Source organism: Protopterus annectens, chromosome 1.part2 (genome assembly GCF_019279795.1).
Source record: "Protopterus annectens isolate FY-2018-M chromosome 1.part2, PAN1.0, whole genome shotgun sequence".
NCBI lineage: Eukaryota > Metazoa > Chordata > Ceratodontiformes > Protopteridae > Protopterus > Protopterus annectens.
The window spans coordinates 1,146,529,601-1,146,551,859 of NC_056727.1; the positions used below are offsets into that span (position 1 = coordinate 1,146,529,601).

The 22,259-nt window shown below is 34.0% G+C and overlaps 1 protein-coding gene across 1 annotated transcript in view; it reads right to left on the reverse strand.

Moving 5' to 3' along the window:
* The window catches only part of LOC122792267 (angiopoietin-2-like), a 1,226,949-nt gene that overhangs the window by 128,381 nt on the left and 1,076,309 nt on the right, over nucleotides 1–22,259 (reverse strand). The window lies entirely within an intron of this gene.

Consider the following 22,259-nt stretch of genomic DNA (forward strand, 5'->3'; position numbering starts at 1 on the left):
AACGAAAAAAGTTCATTAATATTTTCGAAATTCACATAGTCAGCAGTCAACACAAGCTATCTGCTTGCGAAAACATATATTAAATCAGTCTAAAATACACACAAACCCTTCGGTTCTGGGTGATTGTAGATGGCGTTCTTAGAAGCTCCTCGCAAAAGGCTTAACCTACAACGGTTAAACCGCTTTTTTCAAAATCTTTAAAACGGAAAAGTATGCAACTGTAGAGGTAAAAAAATGTATATCAGTTCGCTTTCAATGCTACTAAACCTCTCGGTTTGCTTTCAGTGCTACTGAACCTCTCGGTTGACAATGGAAAAGATTCTCATCGTAGCACAAAATAATACTGAAACTGCAAAACTGAAGTAAATCACAAGTGTAGAACACCAAACTGTAGACACAAGTATGTCGTTCCAAATATAATTCGATAAGTGCTTTCGGTAAAACCTTCATCAGATTGTAATAGTCAGGGACTTTATTGACTAAATTTATATGCAACATGTAACCAATGAGATTTGAAGATGCAGGCAACACCTCCTTCATGAACAATCATGGCCAATGAGGATAGAGGTTTATCGACACACCTCCTATTCAGCCAATGGTAGGCCTCCTAGCCTTGAGTAATGGTTTCAAGGGAATGACTGCATTCAGTCCGGGAGGGTGATCAGCTTGTAAGTTAACTATCCATTTGGTCTCACATAACTCAGTTTTATTACTGACATCCCCTCTTTTGTTGCCTTCAAATATTTGCTCAATTACTTTGAATAGAAAACTGTGAGTAGGAAATCTTGAAATATGCACCGCTAAGGTATTGTGAACATCCCCTCTCAAATGTCACCCAAATGCCGTAGCAATCTCTTTCTGAATACTTGGTTGGTCTTGCCAACATAAAATGATGTGCAATCTTTACAAGTAGCTAAATAAACAAGATTTCTAGAGGCACACGTAGCCTTGCAATTAAAAGTAAGTGTCCTATCCATATTTGGATGCCTAAAGATGTTGCTACTATCAATGTGGATGCAAGCAGAACAATTTCCACATTGAAATGTTCCTTTACATCCCACTAATACTGGTTTTGGAAATCGATCCTTCATGCATAGAAGTCGCTTTATATTCTTTTATTCTTAAAGCTGAAATGCGGGTTATCACCAACTATGGTTCGAAGTTTAGGATCCTGCATCAAAATCAGCCAGAACTTACTGACAATATCCCTAATCTGTTTATTATCAGTGCTATAAGTGATCATTAGCCGCATAGGTAAAGTACCTTGCTTCATCTCATTCAATGTTACATTGGACTGCTGTGATCGACTTTTGTAACGCTTGTTGATATAGAGGTTGGTATCATTTTCATTGTAACCCCATGTCTGTAGGCATTTCTGCAGATCAGCCAATTCTTGATGAACAGTTGATTCCTGTGTACATCTCCTAGTAATTCTAGAGATTTCATTCTTCATTATATTGTCCGTCACATGTCTTGGATGCATACTGCTCTTATGGAGATAGTGATTTCTCCAAGTAGATTTTCTATAAAGTGATGTCTCCATTGATCCATCTCTATTAAACAAAACTGTTAATTCCAAAAAACTAATGGACTCTCATGAAAATTGACTTGTAAGTTTCAAGAAAGATGTTGTTTCATTCAAATACTGCAAAAACAACAAAAACTGAGTTTCATCCCCTTCCCAAAGCAAAAAAAAAAAGGTCATCCACAAAACGACCATAGAATTTCACTTGCTGGAACCAAGGATTTGTGGTACTTAGAATAAATCTGCTTTCCCAATCTGACAGAACAATATTAACATAACTGTTAGCGCAGGGGGTGCCCATGGGACCCCCCTCCCAGCGCTGCCAGTAAACTGATGGTCCATAAATAAAGAAATTTGTATCTAGTATAATCTCTAGTAATGAACGTATTAAGTTGGCATCTTTGTTACTAGTTGATTCTCCAATCACTTTTCTTACAGTCTCAGTCCCATACTCATTAGGTATTGAGGTGAATAGACTTGTAACATCCATCGCAGTCAATAACAAATTTCACTTTTCCATTAGTGAATCCATAGCTGTTGTTAACTTTATCAAAAAATTGTCTGTGTCCCTAAGGACACTCGGAATATTGAACAATATATCTTTAAGTTCCTTCTCAACAAACAGAGACATAGACTCTGTTAGCCATCCTTGGCCTGCTACAATGGGTCAAAGAGGTGGATCTACAAGACTTTTATGTATCTTGGAAGCCCACTTATAGATGGAACAGTTGGATGGACAATATTGAAAAAATTATATTGATCAATGGTTATACTACCTTTTATGAGCATACTATAGAGTCAATCCTGGATCCTTCTTATATTAACATCCAGCTTGCTGGTATTAACTTCCAAATAAGTCATTGTATCATTCAGCATCTCTTCCATCTTACTTCTATACCAGTCAGATGAGAAGACCACTATCGCTCCTCCTTTATCGGCTGGCTTTAATACAATCTGATTATTATGCTGCAGATCAAATAAAGCTTTTCTTTCTTGGGATGTTATATTATGAAAATGCTTAGTATCTTTGCCCATTCTTGTTTGTTTAACTGCATCATTGCACATTCGGGTAAACTGATCAACTGCTGGATGGTTCATGGGTACAAAAACACTGGGTTTCCTTAGTGTTTTATTTTCTGGTTTATTATTCCCAAAAATGCTCTTCAAGTTTACATTTCAAGCAAAGTATTTCATGTCTAGTACAAGCTCGCTTAAATATGATTTCAAAGAAGGAATAAAAGTAAGACCTTTTTCTAATACATTAATTTCATCCTTCTTCAGCCTTTAATTGCAAGGCTACGTGTGCCTCTAAAAATCTTGTCTATTTAGCTACTTGTAAAGATTGCACATCATTTTATGTTGGCAAGACCAACCAAGTATTCAGAAAGATATTGCTATGGCATTTGGGTGACATTCGTAGAGGGATGTTCACAATGCCTTAGCAGTGCATATTTCAAGATTTCCTACTCACAGTTTTCTATTCAAAGTAATTGAGCAAATATTTGTAGGCAACAAAAGAGGAGATGTCAGTAATAAAACTGAGTTATGTGAGACCAAATGGATAGTTAATTTATGAGCTGATCGCTCCTGGACTGAATGCAGTCATTCCCTTGAAACCATTACTCAAGGGTAGGAGGCCTACCATTGGCTGAATAGAAGGTGTGTCAATAAACCTCTGTCCTCATTGACCACGATTGTTCATGAAGGAGGTGTTGTCTGCATTTTCAAATCTCATTGCTTACATGTTGCATATAAATTTAGTCAATGAAGTCCCTGACTATTACGATCTGATGAAGGTTTTACCAAAAGCGCTTATTGAATTATATTTGGGACGACATACTTGTGTCTACAGTTTGGTGTTCTACACTTGTGATTTACTTCAGTTTTGCAGTTTCAGTATTATTTTGTGCTACGATAAGAATCTTTTCCATTGTCAACCGAGAGGTTCAGTAGCACTGAAAGCAAATCAAGAGGTTCAATAGCATTGAAAGTGAACTGATATACATTTTTTACCTCTACAGTCACATACTTTTCCATTTTAAGGATTTTGAAAAAAGTGGTTTAACCGTTGTAGGTTAAACCTTTTGCGAGGAGCTTCTAAGAACGCCATCTATAATCACCCAGAACTGAAGGGTTTGTGTGGTTTTTAGACTGATTTAATATATGTTTTCACAAGCAGATAGCTTGTGTTGACTGCTGACTATGTGAATTTTGAAAATATTAATGAACATTTTTTGTTTAATAAATCTTTATTAAGAGCTCAGCACTTGGAACTTTTACTTTGAATGGATAGCCATGGAGTAGCGGTTTGATTTTTTTCTACATTTTTGTGTTCAGATTACCGCTACCTTAATAGTGAGTTTTACATTTTTTCTAATATTGTTGTTGTGGTATATACTCACTATACATGGCAGGCAAAGCAAGTAATGTGGATAAGCCAACGACCAGCAGAACACGGACTGCATTTTCTTTCATGTCAAGCAATGTATTAATAGAATCTTTGGGAGGCGCTACTGATCCCCTGCTACAAGTAAATTATGAGTCATTGACTGAAACAGCTATGGCTGACATCACCAATGATGTCAATTTTTATACCATATTAGGGGAGGTAGAAACAGCTGCCTATCGCCTGAAAAGATTAACATGGCAGCGATTCCACATGGAAGCTAGCATGCACAAGTAGGTCATTCCAAGAGGAATGAGAGTCAAATGCATGCCTAGCTATGGGAATCAGCATCTTGAATTGCTGGCCAAGTGCCAAGCGATAAACCTGGAAACTAGTTTTCCTTACATGCACTTACTGATAGAATTTTTTAAACCGGAGGAGCAAAAAATTATGAGTTTCATACAAGACAAGCAAGCAGAACTGGAAAAGTTTAAGTTAACCAACTCACAGATAACTAAGTTAGAAACATTGCAATTTAATCTGAACATGTTTGAATCAAGACTCAAAGAACAAAAGATCAAAAAGCTTACTAGAGACATTTCCGATTTCAGGAATGGTCAGATTTTTGAATGGCCCAGGGAAGAGACAAGAACTGATCTACATCCCACAAGGGACATAGGAAAAGGGAAAATTATGGGATACAATAGTATTGTGGAATGACAACCCACTAAAAATATAGAAGTAAAACCAATGGACAAACCAACAACCACACACATTTGTTTTGATTTTTAAAAAGGGACTGATACACATACCACTAATTCTGTGGAAGTGGTAGATAAACCTATTGACCTAGCTACCCTCCCTATAAAAGGAGCTAATCATATCCCATTGAACCAGCATTTACCAGTTTTCCTGAAACAGAATCACTACAGGAACCCGCGAGCTATGAGTCAAGACAGGAAACGAAAGAAAACGATGAGTTGAATCAACATTCACTAGTTATAAATTTGTCTACTTATTGTCTGAAGAAGGATGAAATTAATGTATTAGAAAAAGGTCTTACTTTTATTCCTTCTTTGAAATCATATTTAAGCGAGCTTGTACTAGACATGAAATACTTTTCTTGAAATGTAACCTTGAAGAGCATTTTTGGGAATAATAAACCAGAAAATAAAACACTAAGGAAACCCAGTGTTTTTGTACCCATGAACCATCCAGCAGTTGATCAGTTTACCCGAATGTGCAATGATGCAGTTGAACAAACAAGAATGGGCAAAGATACTAAGCATTTTCATAATATAACATCCCAAGAAAGAAAGGCTTTATTTGATCTGCAGCATAATAATCAGATTGTATTAAAGCCAGCCAATAAAGGAGGAGCGATAGTAGTCCTCTCATCTGACTGGTATAGAAGTAAGATGGAATAGATGCTGAATGATACAATGACTTATTTGGACGTTAATACCAGCAAGCTGGATGTTAATATAAGAAGGATCCAGGATCGACTCTATAGTATGCTCATAGAAGGTAGTATAACCATTGATCAATATAATTTTTTCAATATTGTCCATCCAGCTGTTCCATCTATAAGTGGGCTTCCCAAGACACATAAAAGTCTTGTAGATCCACTGCTTTGACCCATTGTAGCAGGCCAAGGATGGTTAACAGAGTCTATGTCTCTGTTTGTTGAGAAGGAACTTAAAGATATATCATTCAGTATTCCGAGTGTCCTTAGGGATACAGATGATTTTTTAATAAAGTTAACAACAGCTATGGATTCAATAACAGAAAAGGGAAATTTGTTATTGACTATGATGGATGTTACAAGTCTATTCACCTCAATACCTAGTGAGTATGGGACTGAGACTGTAAGAAAAGTGATTGGAGAATCAACTAGTAACAAAGATGCCAAATTAATATGTTCGTTACTAGAGATTATACTAGATACAAATTTCTTCATTTATGGGCCATCAGTTTGCTGACAGCGCTGGGGGGATGCCATGGGCACCCCCTGTGCTAACAGTTAGGCTAATATTGTTCTGTCAGATTGGGAAAGCAGATTTATTCTAAGTACTACCAATCCTTGGTTCCAGCAAGTGAAATTCTATGGTCATTTTGTGGATGACCTTTTTTTGCTTTGGGAAGGGGATGAAACTGTTGTTTTTGCAGTATTTGAATGAAACATCTTTCTTAAAACTTACAAATCAATTTTCACGAGAGTCCATTAGTTTTTTGGAATTAACAGTTTTGTTTAATAGAGATGGATCAATGGAGACATCACTTTATAGAAAATCTACTTGGAGAAATCACTATCTCCATAAGAGCAGTATGCATCCAAGACATGTGACGGACAATATAATGAAGAATGAAATCTCTAGAATTACTAGGAGATGTACACAGGAATCAACTATTCAGCAAGAATTGGCTGATCTGCAGAAATGCCTACAGACATGGGGTTACAATGAAAATGATACCAACCTCTATATCAACAAGCGTTACAAAAGTCGATCACAGCAGTCCAATGTAACATTGAATGAGATGAAGCAAGATACTTTACCTATGCGGCTAATGATCACTTATAGCACTGATAATAAACAGATTAGGGATATTGTCAGTAAGTTCTGGCTGATTTTGATGCAGGATCCTAAACTTCGAACCATAGTTGGTGATAACCCGCATTTCAGCTTTAAGAATAAAAGAATATAAAGTGACTTCTATGCATGAAGGATCAATTTCCAAAACCAGTATTAGTGAGATGTAAAGGAACATTTCAATGTGGAAATTGTTCTGCTTGCATCCACATTGATAGTAGCAACATCTTTAGGCATCCAAATATGGATAAGACACTTACATTTAATTGCAAGGCTACGTATGCCTCTAAAAATCTTGTTTAATTAGCTACTTGTAAAGATTGGACATCATTTTATGTTGGCAAGACCAACCAAGTATTCAGAAAGAGATTGCTATGGCATTTGGGTGACATTCGTAGAGGGGATGTTCACAATGCCTTAGCGGTGCATATTTCAAGATTTCCTACTCACAGTTTTTTATTCAAAGTAATTGAGCAAATATTTGAAGGCAACAAAAGAGGGGATGTCAGTAATAAAACTGAGTTATGTGAGACCAAATGGATAGTTAATTTATGAGCTGATCGCCGTCCCGGACTGAATGCAGTCATTCCCTTGAAACCATTACTCAAGGCTAGGAGGCCTACCATTGGCTGAACAGGAGGTGTGTCAATAAACCTCTATCCTCATTGGCCACGATTGCTCATGAAGGAGGTGTTGCCTGCATTTTCAAATCTCATTGGTTACATGTTGCATATAAATTTAGTCAATGAAGCCCTGACTATTACGATCTGATGAAGGTTTTACCAAAAGCACTTATCGAATTATATTTGGGATGACATACTTGTGTCTACAGTTTGGTGTTCTACACTTGTGATTTACTTCAGTTTTGCAGTTTCAGTATTATTTTGGGCTATGATGAGAATCTTTTCCATTGTCAACCGAGAGGTTCAGTAGCACTGAAAGCAAACTGAGAGGCTCAGTAGCATTGAAAGTGAACTGATATACATTTTGTACCTCTACAGTTGCATACTTTTCCATTTTAAGGATTTTGAAAAAAGTGGTTTAACTAATGTAGGTTAAGCCTTTTGCGAGGAGCTTCTAAGAACGCCATCTACAATAACCCAGAACCGAAGGGTCTGTGTGTTCTTTAGACTGATTTAATATATGTTTTCGCAAGTAGATAGCTTGTGTTGACTGCTAACTACGTGAATTTTGAAAATATTAATGAACTTTTTTCATTTTAATAAATCTTTATTAAGAGCTCAGCACTTGGAACTTTTGAATGGATAGCCATGGAGTAGCGGTTTGATTTTCTTCTACATCTATATCAAAAGCTTTGGACATATCAAGGAATATAGTAGAGACTAGTTGTCCATTGTTTTTGAGGAGGTTGATGTAGTTAGTGAAACTTATGAGGGCTGTGGAGGTACTGTGCTTTGGATGGAAGCCATGCTATGAACTAGATAAGAGGTTATTTGTAGTGAGGTGGTCTAGGAGCTGCTTATGGATACATTTCTCTAAGATTTTGGCTAGGGGTGAGAGAATGGCAATGGGCCAATAATTAGAGAGATCTTTAGATGGGCCTCCCTTGTGGAGGGGGATTATATGTGATATTTTCCATAGTTTGCAGACATATTGTTCTGTGATGGAACGACTGATTAGAACAGATATGGGATAGGCGATGGAGCTTGCAGCAGTTTTTAAGACGTCATTGGGGAGTTGGTCAGCTGCTAGACAGGTAGGTTTTAGTTTTGATAGGAGTTTTTTGATATGAGAGGTTTGTATGGGTTTAAAAGAGAAGTAGCTGGGTTTAGAGTTAGTAGAGGTAGGCACTGTAAGGGGTTGGTTAGATTTGTTGTTGTTAAAAAGTGAGGTGACAGCTATAATGAAATGAGAGTTAAACTGGGATTCAGTGCTATTTGTTGTAGATGGTGCAGGGGTAGAGGTTTTGCCAGGGTTGAGGAGGTAGTTAAGGTTTTGCCAGAATTTTTGTGGGTTATATGTTTTTGCTGACAAGCTAGAAAAGAAGATTTTTTTGTCAGATAATATTTGCTTTTTTGTTAGGTTTCTTAGTTGTTTGAAGAGGCATGGTTTTCTGAGGTTTTGGAGGTTTGATAAGCAGTCCAGGCTTTATCCCTTTGTTTAATAAGACATTTAGCATATTTGGTTATCCAAGGTAGGTTTTTTGCTTTGGAGCGAATTTTTCTTGTTGAAGCAAGGTTATTAAGGGTGTGGAAGAAGGTATCATTAAAATATTGTACAGCTTGGTCTAGGTGGAGTGATTTTAGTGGTGACCAGCTGCAGTTTTGAAGTAGGGAATTTAAGATGGTAGGGGAAAATTTATTTTGTTGCATATGTGTTTGAAAATGATATTACAGGGGGAGTGAATGCATTTCCTTAGAAGAAAGATAGGGGAGTGATCACTGAGAGAATCGGAGAGTCACCCAGCCTGGTGGGTAAAGTTGGACTTATTGGTTAGTATCCAGTCGAGAACAGATTCTTTCTTGGTGTGTTTATCGTTTAGTGGGGAATTTTATAGTTTGAGTGAAATTGAATAAATTGATAAAATTAGAGGGGTTGTCAGATGAGCAGGATAGCAAATCCAAATCGAAATCACCTTGCACTATAGTTTCCTAGTTGAAAGTAGAGGATGCCCAAAATAGAAGACTTTCAATAGTAGGTAGATTATTTCCTGGTGGTAGGTAAGAGGCAGTAATTATGATGGTTTTATGTGGATTTACTTCAAACAGGCAGTTAGAATTTTTGCTTCTGATAGATCTGGGGGAGTACAGAATAATTTTTATATATGATGGCAATGCCTCCACCACGCTTGTTCAGTCTATCTTGTCTAATAACATTATACCTACTAGTAAATATTTCCTCATCTTTAATGTGGAGTTTCAGCCATGTCTCTGTAATAATTACTATATATGGACTGTAGGTTATTAAGGCTGCATGAAATTCACTATTTTTTTTTGTGTGATATGTCTGAGGTTAAAATTAGTTATGAGTAAGTCTGATCTGGAATTTTTTAGAGGAAGAAGGTGGAGGACAGTATTATCAGGTGTGGCGGGTGTTATTGGGTGTGGGTGGGAGTAACTGTGTGGGTCCTGGGTTAGGATGTATGTCATCCTGGAGTTTGATTTCTATTAGTGAGTGTAGAAGGACAGAGAGTTTAAACTTGAATATTAGTCGATGAAAGAAATCTGGATAGGAAGGAGGGTTGGTGGTATGCACATATTTATAGTGGAAGAGCAATATGTTAGAGTTAGTGTAGAGGTTAGAACGGATGTGAAAATGGATATTTGGTTTTGTATGGTATATAATAGTGGGGAGTATCCACTGGAAATTGTGTGATAGCCAAATAAATAAGCAAAAGTTGGGACAAGACCGCAAAGTCATAAGCATAGCCAGTGTCTAAGTCCAATGCTTAATCTGACAAGTTGCCTGCACAATCATACTAAAGGTTGCCATTAAACATGCATTAATGTCATCAGTCCAAGCATATTTAATACTGTCCACATGTGAAAACTGTACCAATGGCATGGAGACTACAGCTCTGACATTATTGTTCAACTAACTGTAGTACCATTAAGTACAACATACACAAAACCAAAGCACAACTGTTATCAAAATCATGTACCAAGTGGGAAAGTGAACCCACTCACAGCATATTAAAACAACAGCACCTTAACATGTTGAGCTTCAAATACAAATACATAGAAGGATGCAACTATTGGTATATTTACAATCACTCATATAGTGCTCTTGCAACATTTATTATGAAACCTAAGTGCCAATACTGTCCAGAGCAAGGTCTAATGCCTATCTCCCTGTATGCCAAATACTCCATATATAGGCTCTTGTAGTTTTCCATATAACTGGTAAAATAGCAAATGATCTGAAGAGTTAGGGAGCAAATAATTCCTAACATACCTGTTGCACCTGCAGTCATCTATTACCTTTGCACTTTAACCACCTAAACCTTAATGTTATAGGACAGATCCTGAAAAACTGACACTGTACAACACAGAACTTGCTTATATTGTTAAGGATTTATTGATAGTCCCCGATACTGCTGACAAATCATATGTATACAACAATAAAGTAATACTATGAACATTTGAGAATGTGGCAACAACTTGTCCCACCCTGCCTATTGTTATATCAAGTGAAAGAACTGCCGACATGTTGAGCTACACTACCTGTTACAGGTATTCTCACCCTGGTGCAACATGAGGTAGACAAGCATCTTTCTGTGAAGCTATGCATTCTCTGCAAATCTGTTTAAAAGCTGAAGGATATGGGAGTCTATTATACATTTATTTTCATGGGAAACAGTAGAAGTTTGCATGTGGAGGTAAGTTAAGGATTAATTACAGTGCATAAGATCTGACTGCTTCCTCACTATGGCCTCCCATTGACTCAGGAGGTCAGGATTTCTTCTTTTCAGAATCATTGTTATGGTGTCAGCATTGTTCACTATTTTTTGGCATTTGTCATCTCTTGCCAGGCTGCTACAGGCTTGTGCCTTATATTGAAGCCCTTAGTAGTCTTCCTCATGGAGCCCTGGCCTGTATTTTTGATGGAGGAAGATACTGTCTCTTCAGGGCATGATTTTTGAACTCTGAACTCTCTCTCTCTCTCTCTCTCTGAAGCCACAGAAAAAAACAGATGAAAAGTTTCAGTTCCACCAGTTTTCATATATGCCAACTGTGACTTGGGGGGGGGGGGGGTCAGCTCATTTGTGCAACATGTGGTTTATGATAGTGAATGAACATAGTTTGAGGCATGAAATATAGCATCCCTGTTTCTTGGACTATGGCAGTAGTGAATTGTCCATACTTCTGAACTTATACTTCCAGAATTATGAACAAACCAAAACACAGTTAGGGAAATGGCTTCAAATTACTGACACTTTTCAAATGCTGGCTCTGTAAACTTAGAACCTCACAAAATAATGTCCAGTTTTAGGGGGAAATGGAACAAAAGTTTTACAACAAATTAAGGGTGCCCCTCATAAATCTGAACAGTCAAGATCCACTCTCAGTATGCATTAACTGGAATGACAGATATCCTTCAAGAGCCAAGAAATGAGCCACACATGTGCAGTGCTGCCCAGAGATATGCAGATGTGTGCAAAATGCTGTGGATAAAGCAGCAGAAAAATTAACCATTGTGCATGAGTCAAAATCTGATTCAGAAGCTTATATGCATTGTGATCTTATTTGCATAATCACTGAGCCCAGACACATGAACTACCATAAAGGAAAGCACTCTTCCTTGTATAACACAAGTTGAACAGCATTATCTTCACTGAGTTCAAGAAACCATTTACTGACTACCTGCTTAATCTTTAAGTAGGTAAGGCCAAACGTCCACAGCTTAACAAACCTAACTGCTGAGCTTTAATACTTGCTTTGCTTATATTCCCCATCTAAAGTTGAAACAAAACTTTTAAAAAGTACCAACAAAGTTGAACTGAGAAAATTTACATTTTTTCACAATTTCTGGAGCAAGAACTACACTAATCAGTACTGGTCAATTCCATGGCATGCAGAGCTCTGAGGCATGTGGTTTAAAAGCTTCTTTTTTTTTAAACAACTTTATTAATTTTCAAATATAAATAAATATTTACATAACATGTTCACAATATTCAACTTGAGTTATGAAAAGAAAATATATTAAACAAACATAACTAAATTATTTACAAATGCATCCACAAATGTACATTATATGAATCTTGGAATACATTAACAATGCCAAGAATTGACAGATTGTTTTTCTAATAAATCATGTAACTTGTTCCACATACTATATGAAGACATGATCCTGATGGATCTTGATTTAATGGTCAATAATTCCAGATGACAAACTTTAGTAAGTAGTTTTTTTAAATTCAAGGAAAGAGGGGGAAGTATCAGATTTCCAATTTCTTGTTATAACTTTTCTGGCAACAACTAGTATAGACCAAACCATAGGATACTTAACTTTCTTAATGCTCTCGGGTATTGGTGTGTTAAATAGAACCATAGATTTGGAAAGTGTAAAGTTGTCTGAAAATAAGGCTTGAAGAAAATTATTAATGTTGTCCCAATATTTTTTTAAAACTATGCAATCAAAAAACATATGAGACTAATCTGCCTTTACTTCTATTTTACATCTCCAGAAAACATTGTCCTTTTTGCTAAATTTACTTATTATGTAGGGAGTTCAAAATAATCTGTACATAAATTTCAATGTAAATAATCTATATTTAATCAAATAAGTGGTCATTTTAGAATTCTATATAAAATATAAAATGTGTTAAAATTAGCAATCTTATTTAATGTCAATCTATATACCTAACAAAGTATATAGACTATTAGTTTTTGAAATGTATATATTTTGCATGATATCTAAAGGCATTTGCGTTCTATTTGTTTCTTAGATAGGGGTCTGTTTTTTAAAATATGCATGTTATGCAAATGTATGTCTTAGTAGTGATTGTTTTAGATATGTACTTCTGGTGCTACAAGTTTTATCTCCTTTTATAGCCAGTTGGACCACATTGGGACTGATTATCTACTAAGTGGTCATTTTAGCTGATTCTAATATAATTTTTTTATCTTGATTATTAGGTTGACAGTTATTTGATAGTTACTGATAGCGAAAAAAATAATTCCAGCAACGCTCAGGGTAACTAATCATTTCATTTCTAATCACATTATATATATGAGATAGTTTGCCTTTAGTAGGCAATTTATGTTGTGTGGACAGAATCAGATAATGTAAAAGTTTAGGTATTGCTTTTTTAATGATTGGTGACATTAGATCAAATTTGTTTCAGAGAATGTGTCTACAAGCTTGTATGTCTAACCAGAAATGTTTATCTATTTCAAATTCAGCTGTCAAATAGTCTATAGATTTCAATTCATCTAATATCATTGAGACTAATATATTAGGTTCTTATCCTTAAATAGTGACATTTTTGTGTAGTCAGAAGAAAAAATAACTCCTTGAGTAAAGGCAGTGGAGAAAATAATTTAAAAAACAAGCCTTATACACAGGAAATTTATAAACAGAATTCCTAAAATTGTTTAAGAAAAGTAGCACGTAATTAAATTTATGTCTGAGGTGAGTGTGTATGGTAAAAAAGTCTTTTAATAACCAAATGAATTAATTATTTATTATTGGCAATTTGTGGGAGTTGGAGAGATTATATGAATTGCAAGATAATATCTCTAAAAAAATTCCATTTAGCAATATATTCTGTATCTATAAGAGGAGTTATAGATTTAATCACAGATGAAATTGAGTATAATTCCAAATTTGGTAAACCTATACCCCCATTAGACCAGTCTTTCATGTGATAAGTTAATGCTACTCTGGGTTTATTCAGGAACCATAAGAATTTTAAAATCATTGAACTGAAATTTTTGATTATTGATTTAGGAAGGGGTAAAGTATTTTTGGAAGTAACATCATTTTTATAATTGGGAGTTTTTCTTCCATAGTAAAATGGAGCTTGTTCCAGTTACTTATATGATTTTATATAATAGATAGACTATGATTATAATTTAGTTGGATGATATCTTTGATGTTTTTAGTAAGTATTATTCCCAAATATGTTATTTGATTTGCTTGTGCTAAATGTTTTGTACATGTATTATATAATATGTAGTTATTTGGATAAATAGGAAGTATTTTTGTTTTATTATTATTGAAGATATATCCAGATTTCTTTTGAAAGTTTTCCATGGTTCTAAAAACAGCTGAAATGGAAGAATTATTTCCCTTCAAGGTGATAATAATATCATCAGTGAATAGTTGTATTTTAGAAGTCTCATTAGAACTTAACTTGAAATTCTCAATTTCTTGATCCATCCTAATTAAGTTAGCCCAAGGTTCCATTATTAAAGTAAAAAGTAATGGGGATAAGGGACAGCCTTGTTTGGTTACCTTTGGTTATTGGTATTCTTTATGAGATACTAGTACCTATTTTTATATAACCTTGAATTCATTTATAGAGATGTGAAATAAGACTTATGAAATTATTTGAGAATTTTAACTCTTCCATTAGTATGAATAAATAAGCCCAAGTAAACTGAGTCAAAGGCATAGTTTATATCAAGACTTATTAATGTTAAAATGTTATTTAAATTCTTTGCAGATTCAATCAGAGTAATAGTTATTTTTATATTGTCATAAGCATTTCTATTTACAATAAAACCTGTCTGATCTTCAGCCACCCAGAGCAAGAAGAAATATATTTAACCTATCTGCATATATGGACATAAACATTTTATAAATCAATATTTATAGATAAATTGGTCTGTATGAAGATCCTTGTTAGATTTCAGTACTGGAGATATAAATGTATATTTCCAAGATGGTGGAGTAATAGTGTTGTTTTGAGAAATAGTAAAAAGTATATGAAGTAAATTTAATGCTGTGTTGGGCATAATCATATATTTCAGAAATAATTTCATCATTGCTAGGCACTTTATTTTTGTTTTAGTTTACTAATTTGATTTTGAAGGTCAATGAAAGCAACAGGTTTATCTACAGATGCAGTTTATTTTTCTGATAATCCATTTTTACTGTGTCTTTTAATGAAGGCTTTAATCACTTCTTTTAGATCTACAATCTGTGATTTCTGATTAATATTATGCAAAAAGTCTCTAAATTCTATTAGAATATTCTGTAAGTCAGAGACCGTCTTTCTTTTTAAGGAAGAAAAGCTCATTAATATGATTGAGCTTACTAAGTCCTTTAGTTTTGTGGGCAAATATATTTAAGAATTTAGGATTATTTGAAAAGTTTATGCATTTAATTTTCTCTAAATTAATCATAGTTTTATGATTTAGTATCTCCAAATCATTTATTATTTAATGAGATGATTATTTTTCCATTTTCTTTTTTATCTTTATTTCCCTTGTTATGTTTTAAGTTATCTAATTTAATTCATATGTCTTGTAATTCCTTATCCCAAAGTTTGTTTATTGTACAAGTTAATGATTTTCCCAAATAAGTAAACTTTTAATGCATCCCATATATATATATTTCAGAAATGTCTGCAATAGTATTTAAAGTAATAACATTTTGAATTTCTGATGTGGGAAATTCTTTAAAGTATTTTAGTTTTTTAATGTATGCAGGGATTTTTTTAATTTGAATATTACATGTATTAATAACTCAAAGGTTATGGAGTCGTGGTCTGATAAAGAGCAATAAATGACCTTTGTTTTTGTTAGACTATTAGTCAACTCATTGGAATGAGAATAGATAGCAAAAAATAATGAGTTTGGTTCAGCAAAGGTGTTAATATCTTTAAGAAGATATGAATCTATAAAATCCTTCAACAGTTTAGTTGATGATAAAATCCTCTTTTTACCAGTAGTGTTAGTGTTATTATCATTTAATATACAATTAAAGTCATATGTTATTATAATGTTACCTTTGGATAAATGGACAGTCTGGTTTAAATCCTGTTTAACTCTATGCACCCCAATTCCTGATTTCTAGTATGTGTTTATAAGTGTAAATATTTTTCTTATTCATAGAAAATGTGACAGAGCAAAACATTCCTTTATCATATTTATAAACTTCTATTATCTTATGAAGAGGTATTGTACTACTCCATAGTATAGCTAATCCTCTTTTCTTTTAGGAATGTTCTGAGCTTGATAATACAGTATATGATTTAGTATTTAGTTTAGTTATATCTTCATTTATTAGATGTGTTTCTTTTAGAAAAACAAAATATTATTTATGTAGTTTTAGATATTTAAGTAAACTTCCCATCTTGCAAGAATTGTTTAAGCCATTAATACTAATGGAGATACCTTTTAAAAGAAACATATAAGGCCATTTATATCAGTGAGGTATAAGTTGACCATTAATATTTGTGAAAATAGTGTAAGTATAGTTCCATCAGGTACATAACAACTAATAAGAAACAATAATTCAAGTGAAATCCAATTTAAATGACATTTAAGTACAAAACTACAGTGAGCATCTGTAAAGACTGTATAAGACAATAGTAATGTAAATACATAAAATTAAATTTCCCCAAACCCCTCCTGGAGTTAGACACTCCCAATTCAAGTAGCATTCACTACCCAAATTACCCACCCGTCTAATAACAACAGCTGTTCAGCAACTGCCATCATAACTAATTTATTTGAGGATATTCTTATACAAGACAAGAAAATGTTCTCATCAACTTTCGTAAGGGATGAAACTATAAAGAAAATAGGGATCCGAAATTGTATTTATTAAGTAATATTAGATTAAATCAGATTAAATTATGTAGCACAATCTTCACTAAATAAATACAAATGACTCATATTGTGTTTCAAGCAAACTATTAAACTATAACAGTTAATTCATGTGTTGAATCATTCTGCATTAAAGAAGAAAAGTTAAATGAAATCCTTAAATGGCATAACAATAACATACCAATTGGCAAAGTAATCTTCTTTATATAGAACTATCAGTTAGCTTTATAAAATTAGAGAGGCTATAAGAACTGGACTATATAATTCTAATTTAACTGCAATAATCTTGTAGTCATTCAACAATTCAAAACATAGTACAACTTTAAATTCCTATGCTGAGTTTGTATAAAAAAGGTTAAACAATCTTCTTTAACTTATATAAATATGTCCAACTTCATCTTCAGTAAAGGAGGAGGCATGTCACTCAATGTATAATAATATGGTTATCTCATTGCTTATAATAGAGAACTTTACATTTTTTAATGCTTCTTAGTGAAGAGATATACATATGTATCCTGTCCATGAATTGAAAAATGTTATATTATTACTTATGCCCTTCTTCAACCCTTATCAGTATTTGTATCATAAGAAGTCCCCTACCCTTACTATTACCATTTCCACTTTTCCAAATGCACTCTTCTTTATTACATTTAAAAAAAAGGTAACAGTAAAATATGATGGTGTGCTACTATACATTAATAATTCTCTCTGTCTTGTTGTTTGGGTTTTATGTGAAGGGTAATAGCTAAGCCTTCACACCAATCTATCTTAGGTCCAGCATTACTGTAATAAGTTAACTAACATCCCAAATCATGTGACATGAAATCACATCCTGAGTCATTACACCCAGACCAGAAATACAATAACAAGATCAGGTAACTTCCAGGGTCATGTTTCAATCAATTACACTCATTTCTTTATGACTCAAACATATCAAACAGAAAGTAGTAGAAACAACAGTGAATACAAGCATTAAAATGCAACGTCTAAGAGCGGAATCTATCATACAAGAAACATCCCTATGTTGTAGACACTGGCACGCAGCTACAAAGCTAGAAATATGTATGAAAGTTGTCAGTGGGGTATACTTCTTCATATTATATATGCAATCTTCCAGCCTATGAGTCAAATACATAAACACACATTGTGTGCAAACTCAAGTACAAGACTGCTAGAAAAAAGATCTGTTAAATCAGAGCCCTCTGCAAACCATGCACCTTAAAAAGAAAGCAATCCAATGTTGCACATTTTAAACTAGCACATTAAAATGCACCAAAAGTTCTGATTAACTAATTGGAGCTTGAAACATATTATAAAATCATTAATCCCCTCATTCTTTCTGCTACCTACTATTCATAAATTAAGTTATCCGTGAAGCTCCAGGAACAAAAGCACACGATCACAAACTGTTCCTGCCAAAACATCTATATAAATAGAGTATCTTCCCCCCCAAAAAATTGTTGAATGAAAAAAGGAAAAAAGAAAAAGAATTAGCTTTACATGCACTCAGAAAAGTCTTTCTATTCTTGGAATCCTTTTCTGGCTTTTAATATTGGTGTAACATTCTTTCCTGTTGAAAGAGAGTCAGTTCAAAGTTCAAGGTTTGCAAAATACCTGATCACATGATAATGAGGCCTGAAGGAACTGTCCAGCATCCAGATGGCTTGAGACAAGCTCTCTCGAGCTCAGAATGAAGAAAAAAGGCAACTAAATAGTTTCAGTGGGAAAGAGCATTTTTACCTGTTTTTGTGTGGATACATCTCATGCTGTAAATCAATGTTCGAGGAGAACCAGGGACTTCTAAGCCACAAAATTAAGGCAGTCAACTACCACTTATAAGAATAAGCATAACTTATAGCCACCCAGTTTATGAGGAACATAAATTACTATGCCAAATGTGAAAACAGTATTATAAAAGGATCAAATATAAGAAATGAACAGTCTAACAAATATTTTAAATATTCCACTTTTGTTTGATTCACTTTTTTCCCCTAGATCAGGAGCTTACTGTATATAAACAAAACATATTTTAAAGCTCACCTCTGCTTCATGTCCACTAAACTAAACACCATATACAGGAACCAACACCGGAGATCATTCAGTTTCTCTATAAGCAGTTTAAAGCCTGAACGTATTAAAGGGGAAGAAATATTCATTTTTTAACTTCTTTTTCTTTATGGGAAAATGTCCATGTACCATTGTCAGCCAGTCTTTTCAAATGAGTTAGTCCATTCCATTTCTTCAATTTTGTCAAGAATTTTATTTGATCTAATAAATGTGAGAGCAGCATTCACGTCTTCAAAGATTTTACGACCCTTTTGCAGGGATATTTTCAGTCTAGCCAGAAACAGATGAGTTTTCATTTGACTTTTTTTTTAATTCTTTAACTAATGGCAAAAAGAGTTTCCTTTTGGCTATAACCATCAGATAACAGTCATTATCAAAGTGAATAATGTCATCTTTTATTTTGATGGAAGCCTTAGTCCATGCTGTTTTTAGGATCATTTCTTTGTCATGAGATAAGAGGAATCTTACTATCACAGATGTATTCGAATTGTTCTTACTAGTTTTGGATGATACTAGTGATCTGTGGGCTCTTTCAGTGCCATAAGGTAAACCTTCAGGGAGATCAAGTACTTCATGTAACCAAGTAGTCAGAAGGTTTACTAAGTTGTTACCTTCAATGTTGTCAGGCAAACTGAAGACACTAATATTATTTCTACGTGACCTGTTTTCGAAGTCATCAATTTTTGATTGAAGTAAAGTATTCTGTTTTAATAAGAATTCTGTGTTATTTTCTCCTTCCTATAGTCTGCCATCCATATCATTCAGAACTTGTTCAATCCCAGTAATTTGTGTTTTCTGTTGCTGAAGGCACTTATGTATAGTTTCCATCTGTTTTGAGCATTTTTCCTTAAAATTGTCCAGTTTTAAGTCCATTTTGTCAATTTTCACAGATAGCTCTTGAATATTAGAAAGCAAGGACTGTATTCCTTTTTGAGTGTAGTTTCTTGATGGCTAGCTTTAGAGATGCTCATTCTGAAGTCCGGTGATGAGAGAAATTATCAAATGTACTTTTGACAGGAAAAAATCAAGTTTTCACAACAAGCTTTTGATACTATCCTAGAATATGTTTAGAAGCATCTATTAGTATATAAAAAATCTTCTTAAGATATTTTTAACAAAAAAAAACTGTCAAATAAAATGAAGTGACAGAGTTTAAGAGAACTGCTGTTATCTAGATCTCATCTGGTTTATAAGTTTCTGAACTGCTCTGTCATCTTGAATTGCCTCATTTGCATACATCGGTACACACGTTTTTAATAAATTCCTCATTATCATGTCATTGCATGGCCATTAGCATATATCACTTACAGCAACACTGCTTCTCAGTTAACCCTCATGGTATGTATGTCTCTGAATTGCACATACTGTACATGTAGCTGCTCATTGTGCAAATTCACTACCACAATGTGGCAAAGGTTTCTGAATCTGGCCCAATAAACATTATTTTTTGAGTGTGAAAGTTAAGGAATTTTGGAAGATAATAGCCATAAATTTGGCTGCTATGGCTCACTAAATTGTCATATGAGAATTTAATGATTTGAGGAGTAACGAAATATACTTGGAGTGTGATTGTTTCAGTAATTAAGGTATACAGTTAGAAAATTCATTGATTCTTTTACTAAAAGAAAACAAAATGTATTAAAGAAAAGCAAGTGTCATCATAAATAATGGCAAAAATATACAGTATGGCAGTGACATTTTTTTGGTAATTTGTATAAAATGAAAATTAGGTTTACATTTAATAATAAAAGGTTATTCTTTAAATAGATTCTGACTTGTAAGAAATATGAATTGGTGATATCTGATGCTGATCTTTGCAGAATTTATATTTTTGGAGTTTATGTAAATAAAAAAAATCTGCGTACATTGTTTTTACTCTTAATGACTACATTAAGAAACATATGAAATAAAAGAAAAATGTCTGTTTCTCTTTTTCTATTAAGTCCCATGGAATTTTTAACCACCACCTAAATTGCTATCCAAGCAGATGGAAGTTTTAACTCTGACTTCACTATTCTCTTGTTTGGCATTTGTTTCTCAGCTTTTCTGGCCAACAGTCTTGACTGTATTTATTCATGTTTGCAGGTGACTGTAAACTGGGTTTTGCTATTTGATTTTCCACTGACTTTGCTCCAGCATGGGTTAAACCATGTTAACAACTGGTGTATGTACAATGGTCTTACATAAATGTGAAAAATGTAGCATAGTTTATCCTGGCAAAAAAAAACATTTCCACATCAAACCATGCATATGTATATGTGCTTTGAAAGAACAGCAGCAACAGAGCTAGCCATCCAGTGGTGTGAGCTTTAGCGCAAGATGATTGTCACTGTTGAAGTGATACTCCAATCTCATGTGCGAAAATGGGAAAAAGGGGTTGTGGATGGATGGATGGACCACATAGACAACACAACCCTCTAATCAGATATTGTTGTAATGGAGCAAGGCACTTTTGTCAATAATTCCTACTCTTTTGATGACTGTGTCTCCTAATTAGTTTGGAAATCCTACTATCTGGCTCATCTAATTTCTGAAGACATTTTTTTTAGATCTATAGAAGTCAACTCCTTTTTAATCATATCTCATTAGATCTTTTGTTGAATATAATGTCCTTTTTGGAATGTGTTTTTCTAAATCTATCAGCCAACCTGGCAGAACTCAAGAGATTCCTAACTAAAGAAGATAAATGGCCTTAAAACCTTTACTTATCAAGACAGACTGCCAGCTCTCTGTCTGTACAGAGTGTCTGATAGACATATCCATGAAGATCAATTTATAGCATTTTGAACCATGAAAAATCCAGTGCTCTTTCACATTCTACGTCTTTGTAAAACAAATGGTTCCTCATATACTCCATTAATGGTAGTAAACCTTCATCAACAAATTAATAAAATGAATTGCCATGACAGATTCATATCACTATGTATTCCCCACATCTGTAACAAACTTCTACTGCATGGCAGGCAGACTAATTCCCTTGACAACTTTATGGTAAATGTAAATAATTGAATGGGCTGCTTCAGATTCTTCCCTGGTCTATCCTGTGTTACCTTCTTTTAGGCTGGAGGGAACTTTTGAATATGATTTATTGGCTAGGCTTTAATTGTTTTTAGACTGACTACCACATACTAGTTTATGAACCTATGAACCAAACATCCTTAGACACAGTTTATAGAGTGAGCTTTGGTTAGCTAGGAAACTTTGGCTACCAATTCATTCTCTTAACTAGATATAAAATGTGAATCAACACTCTATCTAAACTCACATTGAACATGAAACCAAAGGCTTCCTAATGCTTTTCCTGTACCCCTGAATTACTTGAAAATGTTCTGTGTGGTCCCAGCTTTCCATTACAGAAGAAATTCCTTGATGCAATGGATAAAGTGTTTAAACGTATATATATATATATATATATATATATATATATATATATATATATATATATATAT